This window comes from Lepisosteus platostomus, chromosome 27 (genome assembly GCF_059453375.1).
Source record: "Lepisosteus platostomus isolate fLepPlt1 chromosome 27, fLepPlt1.hap1, whole genome shotgun sequence".
Taxonomy (NCBI): Eukaryota; Metazoa; Chordata; class Actinopteri; order Semionotiformes; family Lepisosteidae; genus Lepisosteus; species Lepisosteus platostomus.
In genome coordinates this window covers 12107426-12126618 of record NC_142637.1, presented here as the reverse complement: position 1 = coordinate 12126618, position 19193 = coordinate 12107426, and the positions used below count along the sequence as shown (strand labels likewise).

Genomic DNA, 19193 nt, shown 5'->3' with positions numbered 1-19193 from the left:
CATATCCACATCAATGTGAGCAATGGAGAAGTCAAATTAACGTTTCTAAATATCATCTAGTTCTATCCCAGGGAAGAGGGCTGTTGCCTACACAGACGACAAGACACAAAACGCTCAACTGTGCAAAACACGCATAAGGACATCAGTCAGGAGGAATAGGGTAAAGTGTTTTTACTTCTTCACCATGGTCATGCAGTTTCACTCCAAGCACTGTCATATGAAATAACTGTGGAAACGACTTCCCCAACATTTTGGGTTGTTGCATTTTGCTTCAATAAATTTTAACCTTTTCTTTTAGACATTAAGAGGAAGGACACATTCACCCTTGGTAGAGATTCAGTTGTTCTATGAGATGTCAAGGTGAGAATTAACCACTTCAGGCATAAGTCAATCCACATGACTTAAAAAGGGGCAATGAACAGGATATGGGGATTTTGCTTGTTATAAAGTACAATAATCATCATTACATGATCTAAGACTACTGAAGTATAAGCTGTGTCCCTGACTGATTAATTAGCAAATTCATCTTTGTAGAGTGCAGCTACTATCTATTCAGTGGCATTTCCTTTAAACAACTGTATTCCCACATTCTGAATATGGAGTGAGATCATGCAGAGAATGTGGGACTTGGAATAACTAATTGAAGGATAATAATAATCAACGAAAGTGCTTAAAAGTATCAACAAATGCCTTATAAGTACTTGACACGTACTTTGCTTTCAAAAGTGAAACAATTAATGCTTACGTAAGATTTCTCTTGACTTCTCAGGAGTATACTAACTCCAAGGACAAGTAACATCACAAACCATTATTTAAGTGCTGATGTTGGAGCTGCAATACTACTACCAAGACAAAAAATGATACAGGTAACACTGCTTTCAGATTTCTAAGAATTGCTAAAATAGTATGTTTACAGAGCATTCAGAGTTGAGAATATGACAAGTTCCTACCATCTCAAACACTGCCAATCTAGAACAAAAAGAAAGTACTTGAACGCCTGCAGTAATCGAACACAAACCAGAACATATCAGTGCATGACAAGGAAATGTAGTCACAAAATGATTCTACCCTTTCAAGTCCCAAAAAGGACCGAGGAACTTACCGGAGGCGATACCTGGATTTCAAACAGAGTACAATGTAGCCACTGTAGGGGAGAAGATCACAGAGAGCTCTTCTCAGATTGCTCAGAGTCAGCCCCAGCACCCTGTCCTGACTGAAGCAGACAAAGTGGTCAAACAGGTAGGTAGAAATGAGTAAGGAACAGAGAGTATGGTTATTCTTGCATTGTTTTGTTCGTCTGTCAAAGAAAAGAGTGCTTCTGACTTTTGTCAATGTTCATCTTTATTTTAGGACAAGAACAAACGGTGGTATCACACTTTGCTCAAGTGTATGATACCATGTGTGTACAGCAGACATCACCAAAGGAACAGGAGACACCTGAGTAGAGAACAAGAATATGAAAAGACTGATGAAAAAAAGCACCAGGAGAAATCCATTGAATATGCACAATCTCGTCCAGTATTTCAATGAAAAGTTTCAGTGTTGTTTTTAGTGTCGTCGTATTGCATACATTTAAAACAATGTGTCTTGTTTAATGAACAATTTCATTTACTTTAGTAAAAAGTGTTGTTTACTGTAGTCCTAGCATGGATGCAATTGTTAGAAAAAACGTGAATGAAAAACTGAATGTTTCATACAATATGGGTTTGTGTTAACCCACACACCTAAGTGAAATGTTTGATTACGTTTACAAGACATAACACATAGTTCAGTTGAGTGTGAAAGGGAACAACAGAGAAAGTCACAAACAAAACATTTGTGAAGGACTTGATGAATGTTTTTTCTTTAGAAATGACAAAAAATAAAGAATTTTTCAACAAGATGTCTTTCTATAGCGAGTTTCATTTGAGATAGTCTTTTCTTAGAAGTGCAAGAGTGGTATTCCCTACAACTTATTCCCCAATTTGATCATTCTCAGAAATTAGGAGACGGAAACCACACCTACTGTAATATTAGACCTTGTAACAAGGCAACTAGGTTTCAATGGCTTAAAAGGTGCAGAAAGAGGCTCATGTATAATGACCTCCAGTGTCCCACAGGTTTCCCAAATCATTTCTTAGAGTATGGAAAAAGAGGAAATAAAGTGTCTACAGAAAGCGTATACCCCCTTGAACTTTGTTCAGTTTGTTGCGCCAGTGCCAGAGTTTCATGCAATTAAATGAGGACCTCTTTCTCACACCACATATGTTATACTTTCAATGGGAAAAAAGGAAATATTACAATTGTATACATTTTCACCCACATGTTAATATTTGGTAGAAGCCCTTTTCACAGCAATTTCAGCTGTGAGTCTGTTGGTAATGGGCTCCACCACCTCTGCACCAACAAGATTTGATAATATTTGAGAATTTCAGAAGTCTGTCTGGTTTAGCTGAAGAATCAGCTAAGGTAAGTTTCAGGAAGAGCATCTGATTTCTTTCAATAAAGCAGAACAGAGAAAAAACACACAATACAAAATCATGAGAATTTGTATCCATATGACACTTTGACTCGAATACTTTTATCAGACCTACACAGAGTATATACTGTACACACTTTTTCAGCCCAGGTTTATACATTTGGAACTGCCATTTGTAGGTGTTTTTGTGTCTTAGCTCAACACTGTGAAACCTGTAGTTACAAACATGGAGGATGAAGACATGAAGACATATATTGTACCTCTGACCGGCCTACCTTCCAAGAGGTGAAAGATGAAACTTTTCCTTTATCGTCAACTCAGTGAATGTCTTTAAACTTTCGAAAACTGTAACAAAGAATAAGTTAAAAAACTTATTTTCATTGGACCCACAGAAAAGTCAAAGTTTTCCATAGAAATGCCCGTCTAAATCAGAAATCTACAGCACAAAGGCAGTGGCCTTTCGGGACATAAAAATGAAATCAGACTTTACTCAGACGAATTGCCCTTGGTCACGGACATCTTGCTATCAGTCACTACAAAGATGTTTTCTCTCGTGCCATGGCTTGCCTGACTTGCTTCTTCTGCTGGATGGCTTCTGGTCGCTGGTCAGGATCGACAGCCAGCATGTCCTGGAGCAGTGTCCTTAGCTCCGTGCTTATGGCTCTATTTACTTTCAGGGGGATGTGGAACTGCAGCCAGGGGTTCTCATCCAGGGCCTCTCCAACAGGCCCTGACAGACATATGCTCCTGTATCGGAAACACACTTTAGTTCAATTCTAAAATATTTCTCATAGGACTGAAGGAACCTTTGCCTGTTAAGAGTTAACAATTAGGTCCTCAAGAACTGTTTTACGGTTTTCTACACTCCTGGCTGGCCAAGGTCTCTTTAAGGTCTCTTAAGTGGAGGTGTAACTCATGTATCCTACATGTGATTTAGCAACATGAAAGGGAATAGCTTCTTATCGGATTATGGTCTTGGTTAACTGCCTAAGGCTGACCTAAGTGCCTAACTTTCTGACTTTCTTTATACCTTATATGTTAAGAAGCTTCTTCTGACCAATCAGAAATGTATGCTTTATGTATGAACATTTTGCTCATCAAAGGGAGTGAGAGACAAGGTTAACAGAAATTAGCCACGGCAGTAAATGACAGCATATTTTTGGGTTCTTAAATGGTCTCTACCTGGCACACCTGCAGTGCAAACTGACACACACTGTTTAGAGAAACAGCTACTCTATTACTAATATTAATGAAACATTTCTTATTCTATGGAACAAAAACAAACAGTAAAACTAAAACACAGATCTCTTAGCTTCCTATTTCATGAACCAGATGACTGAATGACCAAGCCTAACTAGTAGCCAGAACCCCAGTTAACCCTCCGTAACACAAAGTTTAACCACACGACAGGAACTCTTTCAAACTGAGTGAAAATCATAAATGGATCCATAACTTTACATCAATTTACTATGTTGTGCCAATACCTGCATTTACATTTAGAACGAATGATGTCATAGAACCAGCATCACACCAGTTCCAGGTGTCTCCAAGGAGACAACAGAACTTCAGTTGTGTTTGCTAAAATACACACTTTGAAACATACTGTAACACTTAGTTAACATGTCTGGTTTAGTTGAAGAATCGGCTAAGGTAAGTTTCAGGGTTTAATGGTGGGATGGCACCTGTGCTTTTTTCCCCCAACCGCTAGAATATGATTCGCACCAAACCCAAAAGAAATACTGCACGGTTCAGGAACTTCATCAACCTAGCAATTGTAAAATAAGCTTACAAACAACTGAATTGAAATGCCAAAAAGTTCAGAGAAAGGCACAAACTATGTTTACTTGGGGTTTACAAAATTAAAGCTAACTAAAACTGTAATGATAAACAATCATGCTGCCAATGGACAGAGAAATATCACGTTTTTTGAATAATGTATTATTTGTTATATAGGAGCCCAGTATAAGGGTATCCCTTGCGATCCTGTTTGCAGAGATAAAGGTAAGTATTGTTTTCTCTTTAGCTCTGTCACTCAAAGAAATATAATGAACATAAATATATTTGCCAATCTTTTCATAGTAATCCAAACAACTCTGCGTGCATCTGACATTTGTAATATTTATCTACCGCAGTATAACTCTTCTGGCAAGGCGATTGGTATTGTACCTTGAAAGAAAACTGATTGGAAATGTCATGTACTCTATGGTTTCTATTGATGTCAAGTGGCAAATGTTGACTGGTGATGTTATGTGAATCTTAGGAAATGGTCATATTTCAATCGAGTCTATGCTTCTCAGAATTTGAGACAGAGAGGTCAATCTCTGCAATCCGAGCTGAGGGCATTTCTTGGAATGGAAAGGTAAGAGCAACGTGTTCTTTGATATTCTCTTAAGACTCTTCGCCAGATTTTACGATGAAAAATGTAAATAATAATAACAAACATTATTTGATATAGTGCCTTGAAAGGTGGCTTCTTTACAGAATGACAAAACCAACTACAATAAATAATACACAAGATATGCATAATGACAATACACAGTTAGAGGAGACAGTAGATGGTCATTGTCAGTGTATTCTGAAGGTAGTTTTCCAATTTTTTGGAACGGGGTAAAAGAGGCCACCTCTACTAGAATCTTTGTCCTAACCAAAAATGTAACAAAGTATAATAATAATATTAAAAATAATAATAATAAACTTTATCTATAGAGCACCTTTCATACAAATAGTGCTTTGGTGCTTTAAAAACCAAGCGTAAAAATAAAATATTAAAATTGAGAGATATACTTTCAGTTGTCAAGGAAAATACAGCAATACAGTAAAGCAACATACATGTCAATTAAATAAATAAAAATTAGGAAAGTCGTAATAAAATAAGAACAATTAAAGAGAACTAAAAAAAGAAACAGAAATAGAAAGAACAAAGAACCACTTTAACTAAAAGCAACATTTTCAAATGTTTTTTAAAACAATGTACCGAGCTTGACTGCCTAATAAAAAGTGGAAGTGAGTTTCATAATTTAGAAGCATAAAAACAAAAAGCAGCCTCTCCACTCTTTCTGCATTTCACATGTGGTATTTGCAGTAGGCCAGTATGTGCAGATCTCAGGTCACGTATAGGAACATAGGAAGATAGACATTCAGTAAGGTACAGACGTGCTAGGTCGCTTAAAGCTTTAAAAACAAGTAAAATAACTTTCAAATTTATCCTAGATAATACAGGTGACCAGTGAAGTTTTTTCAAAACAGGAATGATATTCTCTTTCTTTTATTTGTTGGGATCTGTGCTACTGCATTTCAAACAAGTAGTAAGGGATTTATTGTTTTCTTGGGAAGCCCACAAAACAGAGCATTATAATCATATCCACATCAATGTGAGCAATGGAGAAGTCAAATTAACGTGTCTAAATATCATCTAGTTCTATCCCAGGGAAGAGGGCTGTTGCCTACACAGACGACAAGACACAAAACGCTCAACTGTGCAAAACACGCATAAGGACATCAGTCAGGAGGAACAAGGTAAAGTGTTTTTTCTTCTTCACCATGGTCATGTAGTTTCACTCCAAGCACTGTCATATGAAATAACTGTGGAAACGACCTCCCCAACATTTTGGGTTGTTGCATTTTGCTTCAATGAATTTTAACCTTTTCTTTTAGACATTAAGAGGAAGGACACATTCACCCTTGGTAGAGATTCAGTTGTTCTATGAGATGTCAAGGTGAGAATTAACCACTTCAGGGATAAGTCAATCCACATAACTCAAAAAGGGGCAATGAACAGGATATGGGGATTTTGCTAGTTATAAAGTACAATAATCATCATTAAATGATCTAAGACTACTGAAGTATAAGCTGTGTCCCTGACTGATTAATTAGCAAATTCATCTTTGTAGAGTGCAGCTACTATCTATTCATTGGCATTTCCTTAAAACAACTGTATTCCCACATTCTGAATATGGAGTGAGATCATGTAGAGAATGTTGGACTTGTAATAACTAATTGAAGGATAATAATAATCAACGAAAGTGCTTAAAAGTATCAACAAATGCCTTCAAAGTACTTGACACGTACTTTGCTTTCAAAAGTGAAACATAATTAATGCTTACGGAAGATTTCTCTTGACTTCTCAGGAGTATACTAACTCCAAGGACAAGTAACATCACAAACCATTATTTAAGTGCTGATGTTGGAGCTGCAATACTACTACCAAGACAAAAAATGATACAGGTAACACTGCTTTCAGATTTCTAAGAATTGCTAAAATAGTATGTTTACAGAGCATTCAGAGTTGAGAATATGACAAGTTCCTACCATCTCAAACACTGCCAATCTAGAACAAAAAGAAAGTACTTTAAAGCCTGCAGTAATCGAACACAAACCAGAACATATCAGTGCATGACAAGGAAATGTAGTCACAAAATGATTCTACCCTTTCAAGTCCCAAAAAGGACCGAGGAACTTACCGGAGGCGATACCTGGATTTCAAACAGAGTACAATGTAGCCACTGTAGGGGAGAAGATCACAGAGAGCTCTTCTCAGATTGCTCAGAGTCAGCCCCAGCACCCTGTCCTGACTGAAGCAGACAAAGTGGTCAAACAGGTAGGTAGAAATGAGTAAGGAACAGAGAGTATGGTTATTCTTGCATTGTTTTGTTCGTCTGTCAAAGAAAAGAGTGCTTCTGACTTTTGTCAATGTTCATCTTTATTTTAGGAGAAGAACAAACGGTGGTATCACACTTTGCTCAAGTGTATGATACCATGTGTGTACAGCAGACATCACCAAAGGAACAGGAGACACCTGAGTAGAGAACAAGAATATGAAAAGACTGATGAAAAAAAGCACCAGGAGAAATCCATTGAATATGCACAATCTCGTCCAGTATTTCAATAAAAAGTTTCAGTGTTGTTTTTGTGTCGTCGTATTGCATACATTTAAAACAATGTGTCTTGTTTAATGAATAATTTCATTTACTTTAGTAAAAAGTGTTGTTTACTGTAGTCCTAGCATGGATGCAATTGTTAGAAAAAACATGAATGAAAAACTGAATGTTTCATACAATATGGGTTTGTGTTAACCCACACACCTAAGTGAAATGTTTGATTACGTTTACAAGACATAACACATAGTTCAGTTGAGTGTGAAAGGGAACAACAGAGAAAGTCACAAACAAAACATTTGTGAAGGACTTGATGAATGTTTTTTCTTTAGAAATGACAAAAAATAAAGAATTTTTCAACAAGATGTCTTTCTATAGCGAGTTTCATTTGAGATAGTCTTTTCTTAGAAGTGCAAGAGTGGTATTCCCTACAACTTATTCCCCAATTTGATCATTCTCCGAAATTAGGAGACGGAAACCACACCTACTGTAATATTAGACCTTGTAACAAGGCAACTAGGTTTCAATGGCTTAAAAGGTGCAGAAAGAGGCTCATGTATAATGACCTCCAGTGTCCCACAGGTTTCCCAAATCATTTCTTAGAGTATGGAAAAAGAGGAAATAAAGTGTCTACAGAAAGCGTATACCCCCTTGAACTTTGTTCAGTTTGTTGCGCCAGTGCCAGAGTTTCATGCAATTAAATGAGGACCTCTTTCTCACACCACATATGTTATACTTTCAATGGGAAAAAAGGAAATATTACAATTTTATACATTTTCACCCACATGTTAATATTTGGTAGAAGCCCTTTTCACAGCAATTTCAGCTGTGAGTCTGTTGGTAATGGGCTCCACCACCTCTGCACCAACAAGATTTGATAATATTTGAGAATTTCAGAAGTCTGTCTGGTTTAGCTGAAGAATCAGCTAAGGTAAGTTTCAGGAAGAGCATCTGATTTCTTTCAATAAAGCAGAACAGAGAAAAAACACACAATACAAAATCATGAGAATTTGTATCCATATGACACTTTGACTCGAATACTTTTATCAGACCTACACAGAGTATATACTGTACACACTTTTTCAGCCCAGGTTTATACATTTGGAACTGCCATTTGTAGGTGTTTTTGTGTCTTAGCTCAACACTGTGAAACCTGTAGTTACAAACATGGAGGATGAAGACATGAAGACATATATTGTACCTCTGACCGGCCTACCTTCCAAGAGGTGAAAGATGAAACTTTTCCTTTATCGTCAACTCAGTGAATGTCTTTAAACTTTCGAAAACTGTAACAAAGAATAAGTTAAAAAACTTATTTTCATTGGACCCACAGAAAAGTCAAAGTTTTCCATAGAAATGCCCGTCTAAATCAGAAATCTACAGCACAAAGGCAGTGGCCTTTCGGGACATAAAAATGAAATCAGACTTTACTCAGACGAATTGCCCTTGGTCACGGACATCTTGCTATCAGTCACTACAAAGATGTTTTCTCTCGTGCCATGGCTTGCCTGACTTGCTTCTTCTGCTGGATGGCTTCTGGTCGCTGGTCAGGATCGACAGCCAGCATGTCCTGGAGCAGTGTCCTTAGCTCCGTGCTTATGGCTCTATTTACTTTCAGGGGGATGTGGAACTGCAGCCAGGGGTTCTCATCCAGGGCCTCTCCAACAGGCCCTGACAGACATATGCTCCTGTATCGGAAACACACTTTAGTTCAATTCTAAAATATTTCTCATAGGACTGAAGGAACCTTTGCCTGTTAAGAGTTAACAATTAGGTCCTCAAGAACTGTTTTACGGTTTTCTACACTCCTGGCTGGCCAAGGTCTCTTTAAGGTCTCTTAAGTGGAGGTGTAACTCATGTATCCTACATGTGATTTAGCAACATGAAAGGGAATAGCTTCTTATCGGATTATGGTCTTGGTTAACTGCCTAAGGCTGACCTAAGTGCCTAACTTTCTGACTTTGTTTATACCTTATATGTTAAGAAGCTTCTTCTGACCAATCAGAAATGTATGCCTTATGTATGAACATTTTGCTCATCAAAGGGAGTGAGAGACAAGGTTAACAGAAATTAGCCACGGCAGTTAATGACAGCATATTTTTGGGTTCTTAAATGGTCTCTACCTGGCACACCTGCAGTGCAAACTGACACACACTGTTTAGAGAAACAGCTACTCTATTACTAATATTAATGAAACATTTCTTATTCTATGGAACAAAAACAAACAGTAAAACTAAAACACAGATCTCTTAGCTTCCTATTTCATGAACCAGATGACTGAATGACCAAGCCTAACTAGTAGCCAGAACCCCAGTTAACCCTCCGTAACACAAAGTTTAACCACACGACAGGAACTCTTTCAAACTGAGTGAAAATCATAAATGGATCCATAACTTTACATCAATTTACTATGTTGTGCCAATACCTGCATTTACATTTAGAACGAATGATGTCATAGAACCAGCATCACACCAGTTCCAGGTGTCTCCAAGGAGACAACAGAACTTCAGTTGTGTTTGCTAAAATACACACTTTGAAACATACTGTAACACTTAGTTAACATGTCTGGTTTAGTTGAAGAATCGGCTAAGGTAAGTTTCAGGGTTTAATGGTGGGATGGCACCTGTGCTTTTTTCCCCCAACCGCTAGAATATGATTCGCACCAAACCCAAAAGAAATACTGCACAGTTCAGGAACTTCATCAACCTAGCAACTGTAAAATAAGCTTACAAACAACTGAATTCAAATGCCAAAAAGTTCAGAGAAAGGCACAAACTATGTTTACTTGGGGTTTACAAAATTAAAGCTAACTAAAACTGTAATGATAAAAAATCATGCTGCCAATGGACAGAGAAATATCATGTTTTTTGAATAATGTATTATTTGTTACATAGGAACCCAGTATAAGGGAATCCCTTGCGATCCTGTCTGCAGAGATAAAGGTAAGTATTGTTTTCTCTTTAGCTCTGTCACTCCAAGAAATATAATGAACATAAATATATTTGCCAATCTTTTCATAGTAATCCAAAAAACTCTGCGTGTATCTGACATTTGTAATATTTATCTACCGCAGTATAACTCTTCTGGCAAGGCGATTGGTATTGTACCTTGAAAGAAAACTGATTGGAAATGTCATGTACTCTATGGTTTCTATTGATGTCAAGTGGCAAATGTTGACTGGTGATGTTATGTGAATCTTAGGAAATGGTCATTTTTCAATCGAGTCTATGTTTCTCAGAATTTGAGACAGAGAGGTCAATCTCTGCAATCCGAGCTGAGGGCATTTCTTGGAATGGAAAGGTAAGAGCAACGTGTTCTTTGATATTCTCTTAAGACTCTTCGCCAGATTTAACGATGAAAAATGTAAATAATAATAACAAACATTATTTTATATAGTGCCTTGAAAGGTGGCTTCTTTACAGAATGACAAAACCAACTACAATAAATAATACACAAGATATGCATGATGACAATACACAGTTAGAGGAGACACTAGATGGTCATTGTCAGTGTATTCTGAAGGTAGTTTTCCAATTTTTTGGAACGGGGTAAAAGAGGCCACCTCTACTAGAATCTTTGTCCTAACCAAAAATGTAACAAAGTATAATAATAATATTAAAAATAATAATGATAAACTTTATCTATAGAGCACCTTTCATACAAATAGTGCTTTGGTGCTTTAAAAACCAAGCGTAAAAATAAAATATTAAAATTGAGAGATATACTTTCAGTTGTAAAGGAAAATACAGCAATACAGTAAAGCAACATACATGTCAATTAAATAAATAAAAATTAGGAAAGTCGTAATAAAATAAGAACAATTAAAGAGAACTAAAAAAAGAAACAGAAATAGAAAGAACAAAGAACCACTTTAACTAAAAGCAACATTTTCAAATGTTTTTTAAAACAATGTACCGAGCTTGACTGCCTAATAAAAAGTGGAAGTGAGTTTCATAATTTGGAAGCATAAAAACAAAAAGCAGCCTCTCCACTCTTTCTGCATTTCACATGTGGTATGTGCAGTAGGCCAGTATGTGCAGATCTCAGGTCACGTATAGGAACATATGAAGACAGACATTCAGTAAGGTACAGATGTGCTAGGTCGCTTAAAGCTTTAAAAACAAGTAAAAGAACTTTCAAATTTATCCTAGATAATACAGGTGACCAGTGAAGTTTTTCCAAAACAGGAATGATATTCTCTTTCTTGTATTTGTTAGGATCTGTGCTACTGCATTTCGAACAAGTAGTAAGGGATTTATTGTTTTCTTGGGAAGCCCACAAAACAGAGCATTATAATCATATCCACATCAATGTGAGCAATGGAGAAGTCAAATTAACGTGTCTAAATATCATCTAGTTCTATCCCAGGGAAGAGGGCTGTTGCCTACACAGACGACAAGACACAAAACGCTCAACTGTGCAAAACACGCATAAGGACATCAGTCAGGAGGAACAAGGTAAAGTGTTTTTTCTTCTTCACCATGGTCATGTAGTTTCACTCCAAGCACTGTCATATGAAATAACTGTGGAAACGACCTCCCCAACATTTTGGGTTGTTGCATTTTGCTTCAATGAATTTTAACCTTTTCTTTTAGACATTAAGAGGAAGGACACATTCACCCTTGGTAGAGATTCAGTTGTTCTATGAGATGTCAAGGTGAGAATTAACCACTTCAGGGATAAGTCAATCCACATAACTGAAAAAGGGGCAATGAACAGGATATGGGGATTTTGCTAGTTATAAAGTACAATAATCATCATTACATGATCTAAGACTACTGAAGTATAAGCTGTGTCCCTGACTGATTAATTAGCAAATTCATCTTTGTAGAGTGCAGCTACTATCTATTCAGTGGCATTTCCTTAAAACAATTGTATTCCCACATTCTGAATATGGAGTGAGATCATGTAGAGAATGTTGGACTTGTAATAACTAATTGAAGGATAATAATAATCAAGGAAAGTGCTTAAACGTATCAACAAATGCCTTCAAAGTACTTGACACGTACTTTGCTTTCAAAAGGGAAACATAATTAATGCTTACGTAAGATTTCTCTTGACTTCTCAGGAGTATACTAACTCCAAGGACAAGTAACATCACAAACCATTATTTAAGTGCTGATGTTGGAGCTGCAATACTACTACCAAGACAAAAAATGATACAGGTAACACTGCTTTCAGATTTCTAAGAATTGCTAAAATAGTATGTTTACAGAGCACTCAGAGTTGAGAATATGACAAGTTCCTACCATCTCAAACACTGCCAATCTAGAACAAAAAGAAAGTACTTGAACGCCTGCAGTAATCGAACACAAACCAGAACATATCAGTGCATGACAAGGAAATGTAGTCACAAAATGATTCTACCCTTTCAAGTCCCAAAAAGGACCGAGGAACTTACCGGAGGCGATACCTGGATTTCAAACAGAGTACAATGTAGCCACTGTAGGGGAGAAGATCACAGAGAGCTCTTCTCAGATTGCTCAGAGTCAGCCCCAGCACCCTGTCCTGACTGAAGCAGACAAAGTGGTCAAACAGGTAGGTAGAAATGAGTAAGGAACAGAGAGTATGGTTATTCTTGCATTGTTTTGTTCGTCTGTCAAAGAAAAGAGTGCTTCTGACTTTTGTCAATGTTCATCTTTATTTTAGGAGAAGAACAAACGGTGGTATCACACTTTGCTCAAGTGTATGATACCATGTGTGTACAGCAGACATCACCAAAGGAACAGGAGACACCTGAGTAGAGAACAAGAATATGAAAAGACTGATGAAAAAAAGCACCAGGAGAAATCCATTGAATATGCACAATCTCGTCCAGTATTTCAATGAAAAGTTTCAGTGTTGTTTTAAGTGTCGTCGTATTGCATACATTTAAAACAATGTGTCTTGTTTAATGAACAATTTCATTTACTTTAGTAAAAAGTGTTGTTTACTGTAGTCCTAGCATGGATGCAATTGTTAGAAAAAACTTGAATGAAAAACTGAATGTTTCATACAATATGGGTTTGTGTTAACCCACACACCTAAGTGAAATGTTTGATTACGTTTACAAGACATAACACATAGTTCAGTTGAGTGTGAAAGGGAACAACAGAGAAAGTCACAAACAAAACATTTGTGAAGGACTTGATGAATGTTTTTTCTTTAGAAATGACAAAAAATAAAGAATTTTTCAACAAGATGTCTTTCTATAGCGAGTTTCATTTGAGATAGTCTTTTCTTAGAAGTGCAAGAGTGGTATTCCCTACAACTTATTCCCCAATTTGATCATTCTCAGAAATTAGGAGACGGAAACCACACCTACTGTAATATTAGACCTTGTAACAAGGCAACTAGGTTTCAATGGCTTAAAAGGTGCAGAAAGAGGCTCATGTATAATGACCTCCAGTGTCCCACAGGTTTCCCAAATCATTTCTTAGACTATGGAAAAAGAGGAAATAAAGTGTCTACAGAAAGCGTATACCCCCTTGAACTTTGTTCAGTTTGTTGCGCCAGTGCCAGAGTTTCTTGCAATTAAATGAGGACCTCTATCTCACACCACATATGTTATACTTTCAATGGGAAAAAAGGAAATATTACAATTTTATACATTTTCACCCACATGTTAATATTTGGTAGAAGCCCTTTTCACAGCAATTTCAGCTGTGAGTCTGTTCGTAATGGGCTCCACCACCTCTGCACCAACAAGATTTGATAACATTTGAGAATTTCAGAAGTCTGTCTGGTTTAGCTGAAGAATCAGCTAAGGTACGTTTCAGGAAGAGCATCTGATTTCTTTCAATAAAGCAGAACAGAGAAAAAACACACAATACAAAATCATGAGAATTTGTATCCATATGACACTTTGACTCGAATACTTTTATCAGACCTACACAGAGTATATACTGTACACACTTTTTCAGCCCAGGTTTATACATTTGGATCTGCCATTTGTAGGTGTTTTTGTGTCTTAGCTCAACACTGTGAAACCTGTAGTTACAAACATGGAGGATGAAGACATGAAGACATATATTGTACCTCTGACCGGCCTACCTTCCAAGAGGTGAAAGATGAAACTTTTCCTTTATCGTCAACTCAGTGAATGTCTTTAAACTTTCGAAAACTGTAACAAAGAATAAATTAAAAAACTTATTTTCATTGGACCCACAGAAAAGTCAAAGTTGTCCATAGAAATGCCCGTCTAAATCAGAAATCTACAGCACAAAGGCAGTGGCCTTTCGGGACATAAAAATGAAATCAGACTTTACTCAGACGAATTGCCCTTGGTCAAGGACATCTTGCTATCAGTCACTACAAAGATGTTTTCTCTCGTGCCATGGCTTGCCTGACTTGCTTCTTCTGCTGGATGGCTTCTGGTCGCTGGTCAGGATCGACAGCCAGCATGTCCTGGAGCAGTGTCCTTAGCTCAGTGCTTATGGCTCTATTTACTTTCAGGGGGATGTGGAACTGCAGCCAGGGGTTCTCATCCAGGGCCTCTCCAACAGGCCCTGACAGACATATGCTCCTGTATCGGAAACACACTTTAGTTCAATTCTAAAATATTTCTCATAGGACTGAAGGAACCTTTGCCTGTTAAGAGTTAACAATTAGGTCCTCAAGAACTGTTTTACAGTTTTCTACACTCCTGGCTGGCCAAGGTCTCTTTAAGGTCTCTTAAGTGGAGGTGTAACTCATGTATCCTACATGTGATTTAGCAACATGAAAGGGAATAGCTTCTTATCGGATTATGGTCTTGGTTAACTGCCTAAGGCTGACCTAAGTGCCTAACTTTCTGACTTTCTTTATACCTTATATGTTAAGAAGCTTCTTCTGACCAATCAGAAATGTATGCTTTATGTATGAACATTTTGCTCATCAAAGTGAGTGAGAGACAAGGTTAACAGAAATTAGCCACGGCAGTAAATGACAGCATATTTTTGGGTTCTTAAATGGTCTCTACCTGGCACACCTGCAGTGCAAACTGACACACACTGTTTAGAGAAACAGCTACTCTATTACTAATATTAATGAAACATTTCTTATTCTATGGAACAAAAACAAACAGTAAAACTAAAACACAGATCTCTTAGCTTCCTATTTCATGAACCAGATGACTGAATGACCAAGCCTAACTAGTAGCCAGAACCCCAGTTAACCCTCCGTAACACAAAGTTTAACCACACGACAGGAACTCTTTCAAACTGAGTGAAAATCATAAATGGATCCATAACTTTACATCAATTTACTAAGTTGTGCCAATACCTGCATTTACATTTAGAACGAATGATGTCATAGAACCAGCATCACACCAGTTCCAGGTGTCTCCAAGGAGACAACAGAACTTCAGTTGTGTTTGCTAAAATACACACTTTGAAACATACTGTAACACTTAGTTAACATGTCTGGTTTAGTTGAAGAATCGGCTAAGGTAAGTTTCAGGGTTTAATGGTGGGATGGCACCTGTGCTTTTTCCCCCCAACCGCTAGAATATGATTCGCACCAAACCCAAAAGAAATACTGCACAGTTCAAGAACCTAGCAACTGTAAAATAAGCTTAAAAACAACTGAATTCAAATGCCAAAAAGTTCAGAGAAAGGCACAAACTATGTTTACTTGGGGTTTACAAAATTAAAGCTAACTAAAACTGTAATGATAAACAATCATGCTGCCAATGGACAGAGAAATATCATGTTTTTTGAATAATGTATTATTTGTTACATAGGAACCCAGTATAAGGGAATCCCTTGCGATCCTGTCTGCAGAGATAAAGGTAAGTATTGTTTTCTCTTTAGCTCTGTCACTCCAAGAAATATAATGAACATAAATATATTTGCCAATCTTTTCATAGTAATCCAAACAACTCTGCGTGTATCTGACATTTGTAATATTTATCTACCGCAGTATAACTCTTCTGGCAAGGCGATTGGTATTGTACCTTGAAAGAAAACTGATTGGAAATGTCATGTAATGTTGACTGGTGATGTTATGTGAATCTTAGGAAATGGTCATTTTTCAATCGAGTCTATGTTTCTCAGAATTTGAGACAGAGAGGTCAATCTCTGCAATCCGAGCTGAGGGCATTTCTTGGAATGGAAAGGTAAGAGCAACGTGTTCTTTGATATTCTCTTAAGACTCTTCGCCAGATTTTACAATGAAAAATGTAAATAATAATAACAAACATTATTTTATATAGTGCCTTGAAAGGTGGCTTCTTTACAGAATGGCAAAACCAACTACAATAAATAATACACAAGATATGCATGATGACAATACACAGTTAGAGGAGACTGTAGATGGTCATTGTCAGTGTATTCTGAAGGTAGTTTTCCAATTTTTTGGAACGGGGTAAAAGAGGCCACCTCTACTAGAATCTTTGTCCTAACCAAAAATGTAACAAAGTATAATAATAATATTAAAAATAATAATAATAAACTTTATCTATAGAGCACCTTTCATACAAATAGTGCTTTGGTGCTTTAAAAACCAAGCGTAAAAATAAAATATTAAAATTGAGAGATATACTTTCAGTTGTAAAGGAAAATACAGCAATACAGTAAAGCAACATACATGTCAATTAAATAAATAAAAATTAGGAAAGTCGTAATAAAATAAGAACAATTAAAGAGAACTAAAAAAAGAAACAGAAATAGAAAGAACAAAGAACCACTTTAACTAAAAGCAACATTTTCAAATGTTTTTTAAAACAATGTACCGAGCTTGACTGCCTAATAAAAAGTGGAAGTGAGTTTCATAATTTGGAAGCATAAAAACAAAAAGCAGCCTCTCCACTCTTTCTGCATTTCACATGTGGTATTTGCAGTAGGCCAGTATGTGCAGATCTCAGGTCACGTATAGGAACATATGAAGACAGACATTCAGTAAGGTACAGACGTGCTAGGTCGCTTAAAGCTTTAAAAACAAGTAAAAGAACTTTCAAATTTATCCTAGATAATACAGGTGACCAGTGAAGTTTTTTCAAAACAGGAATGATATTCTCTTTCTTGTATTTGTTAGGATCTGTGCTACTGCATTTCGAACAAGTAGTAAGGGTTTATTGTTTTCTTGGGAAGCCCACAAAACAGAGCATTATAATCATATCCACATCAATGTGAGCAATGGAGAAGTCAAATTAACGTGTCTAAATATCATCTAGTTCTATCCCAGGGAAGAGGGCTGTTGCCTACACAGACGACAAGACACAAAACGCTCAACTGTGCAAAACACGCATAAGGACATCAGTCAGGAGGAACAAGGTAAAGTGTTTTTTCTTCTTCACCATGGTCATGTAGTTTCACTCCAAGCACTGTCATATGAAATAACTGTGGAAACGACCTCCCCAACATTTTGGGTTGTTGCATTTTGCTTCAATGAATTTTAACCTTTTCTTTTAGACATTAAGAGGAAGGACACATTCACCCTTGGTAGAGATTCAGTTGTTCTATGAGATGTCAAGGTGAGAATTAACCACTTCAGGGATAAGTCAATCCACATGACTGAAAAAGGGGCAATGAACAGGATATGGGGATTTTGCTAGTTATAAAGTACAATAATCATCATTACATGATCTAAGACTACTGAAGTATAAGCTGTGTCCCTGACTGATAATTAGCAAATTCATCTTTGTAGAGTGCAGCTACTATCTATTCAGTGGCATTTCCTTAAAACAATTGTATTCCCACATTCTGTATATGGAGTGAGATCATGTAGAGAATGTTGGACTTGTAATAACTAATTGAAGGATAATAATAATCAACGAAAGTGCTTAAAAGTATCAACAAATGCCTTCAAAGTACTTGACCCGTACTTTGCTTTCAAAAGTGAAACATAATTAATGCTTACGTAAGATTTCTCTTGACTTCTCAGGAGTATACTAACTCCAAGGACAAGTAACATCACAAACCATTATTTAAGTGCTGATGTTGGAGCTGCAATACTACTACCAAGACAAAAAATGATACAGGTAACACTGCTTTCAGATTTCTAAGAATTGCTAAAATAGTATGTTTACAGAGCATTCAGAGTTGAGAAAATGACAAGTTCCTACCATCTCAAACACTGCCAATCTAGAACAAAAAGAAAGTACTTGAACGCCTGCAGTAATCGAACACAAACCAGAACATATCAGTGCATGACAAGGAAATGTAGTCACAAAATGATTCTACCCTTTCAAGTCCCAAAAAGGACCGAGGAACTTACCGGAGGCGATACCTGGATTTCAAACAGAGTACAATGTAGCCACTGTAGGGGAGAAGATCACAGAGAGCTCTTCTCAGATTGCTCAGAGTCAGCCCCAGCACCCTGTCCTGACTGAAGCAGACAAAGTGGTCAAACAGGTAGGTAGAAATGAGTAAGGAACAGAGAGTATGGTTATTCTTGCATTGTTTTGTTCGTCTGTCAAAGAAAAGAGTGCTTCTGACTTTTGTCAATGTTCATCTTTATTTTAGGAGAAGAACAAACGGTGGTATCACACTTTGCTCAAGTGTATGATACCATGTGTGTACAGCAGACATCACCAAAGGAACAGGAGACACCTGAGTAGAGAACAAGAATATGAAAAGACTGATGAAAAAAAGCACCAGGAGAAATCCATTGAATATGCACAATCTCGTCCAGTATTTCAATGAAAAGTTTCAGTGTTGTTTTTAGTGTCGTCGTATTGCATACATTTAAAACAATGTGTCTTGTTTAATGAACAATTTCATTTACTTTAGTAAAAAGTGTTGTTTACTGTAGTCCTAGCATGGATGCAATTGTTAGAAAAAACTTGAATGAAAAACTGAATGTTTCATACAATATGGGTTTGTGTAAACCCACACACCTAAGTGAAATGTTTGATTACGTTTACAAGACATAACACATAGTTCAGTTGAGTGTGAAAGGGA

General features: G+C 36.9%; 5 long non-coding RNA genes across 5 annotated transcripts; 4 read left to right on the top strand and 1 right to left on the bottom strand.

Moving 5' to 3' along the window:
- The first annotated feature begins 296 nt into the window (after positions 1–296).
- Positions 297–1200, top strand: LOC148639346 (uncharacterized). The gene is made up of 3 exons (XR_015930833.1): positions 297–360; positions 770–866; positions 1078–1200. It is a non-coding gene; the product is annotated as an uncharacterized LOC148639346 (long non-coding RNA).
- Positions 1102–14577, bottom strand: LOC148639343 (uncharacterized). Its single transcript, XR_015930829.1, has 6 exons — positions 14365–14577; positions 12734–12844; positions 8549–9020; positions 6919–7029; positions 2734–3205; positions 1102–1213 (listed from the first exon to the last, which is right to left on the bottom strand). It is a non-coding gene; the product is annotated as an uncharacterized LOC148639343 (long non-coding RNA).
- LOC148639345 (uncharacterized) lies at positions 6011–7704 on the top strand. Its single transcript, XR_015930832.1, has 4 exons — positions 6011–6174; positions 6586–6682; positions 6894–7055; positions 7167–7704. It is a non-coding gene; the product is annotated as an uncharacterized LOC148639345 (long non-coding RNA).
- LOC148639344 (uncharacterized) lies at positions 11926–13073 on the top strand. Its single transcript, XR_015930831.1, has 4 exons — positions 11926–11989; positions 12401–12497; positions 12709–12870; positions 12982–13073. It is a non-coding gene; the product is annotated as an uncharacterized LOC148639344 (long non-coding RNA).
- Positions 14578–17700: 3123 nt separating the features above from the next.
- On the top strand, positions 17701–18847 carry LOC148639342 (uncharacterized). Its single transcript, XR_015930830.1, has 4 exons — positions 17701–17764; positions 18175–18271; positions 18483–18644; positions 18756–18847. It is a non-coding gene; the product is annotated as an uncharacterized LOC148639342 (long non-coding RNA).
- The last annotated feature ends 346 nt before the right edge of the window (positions 18848–19193 follow it).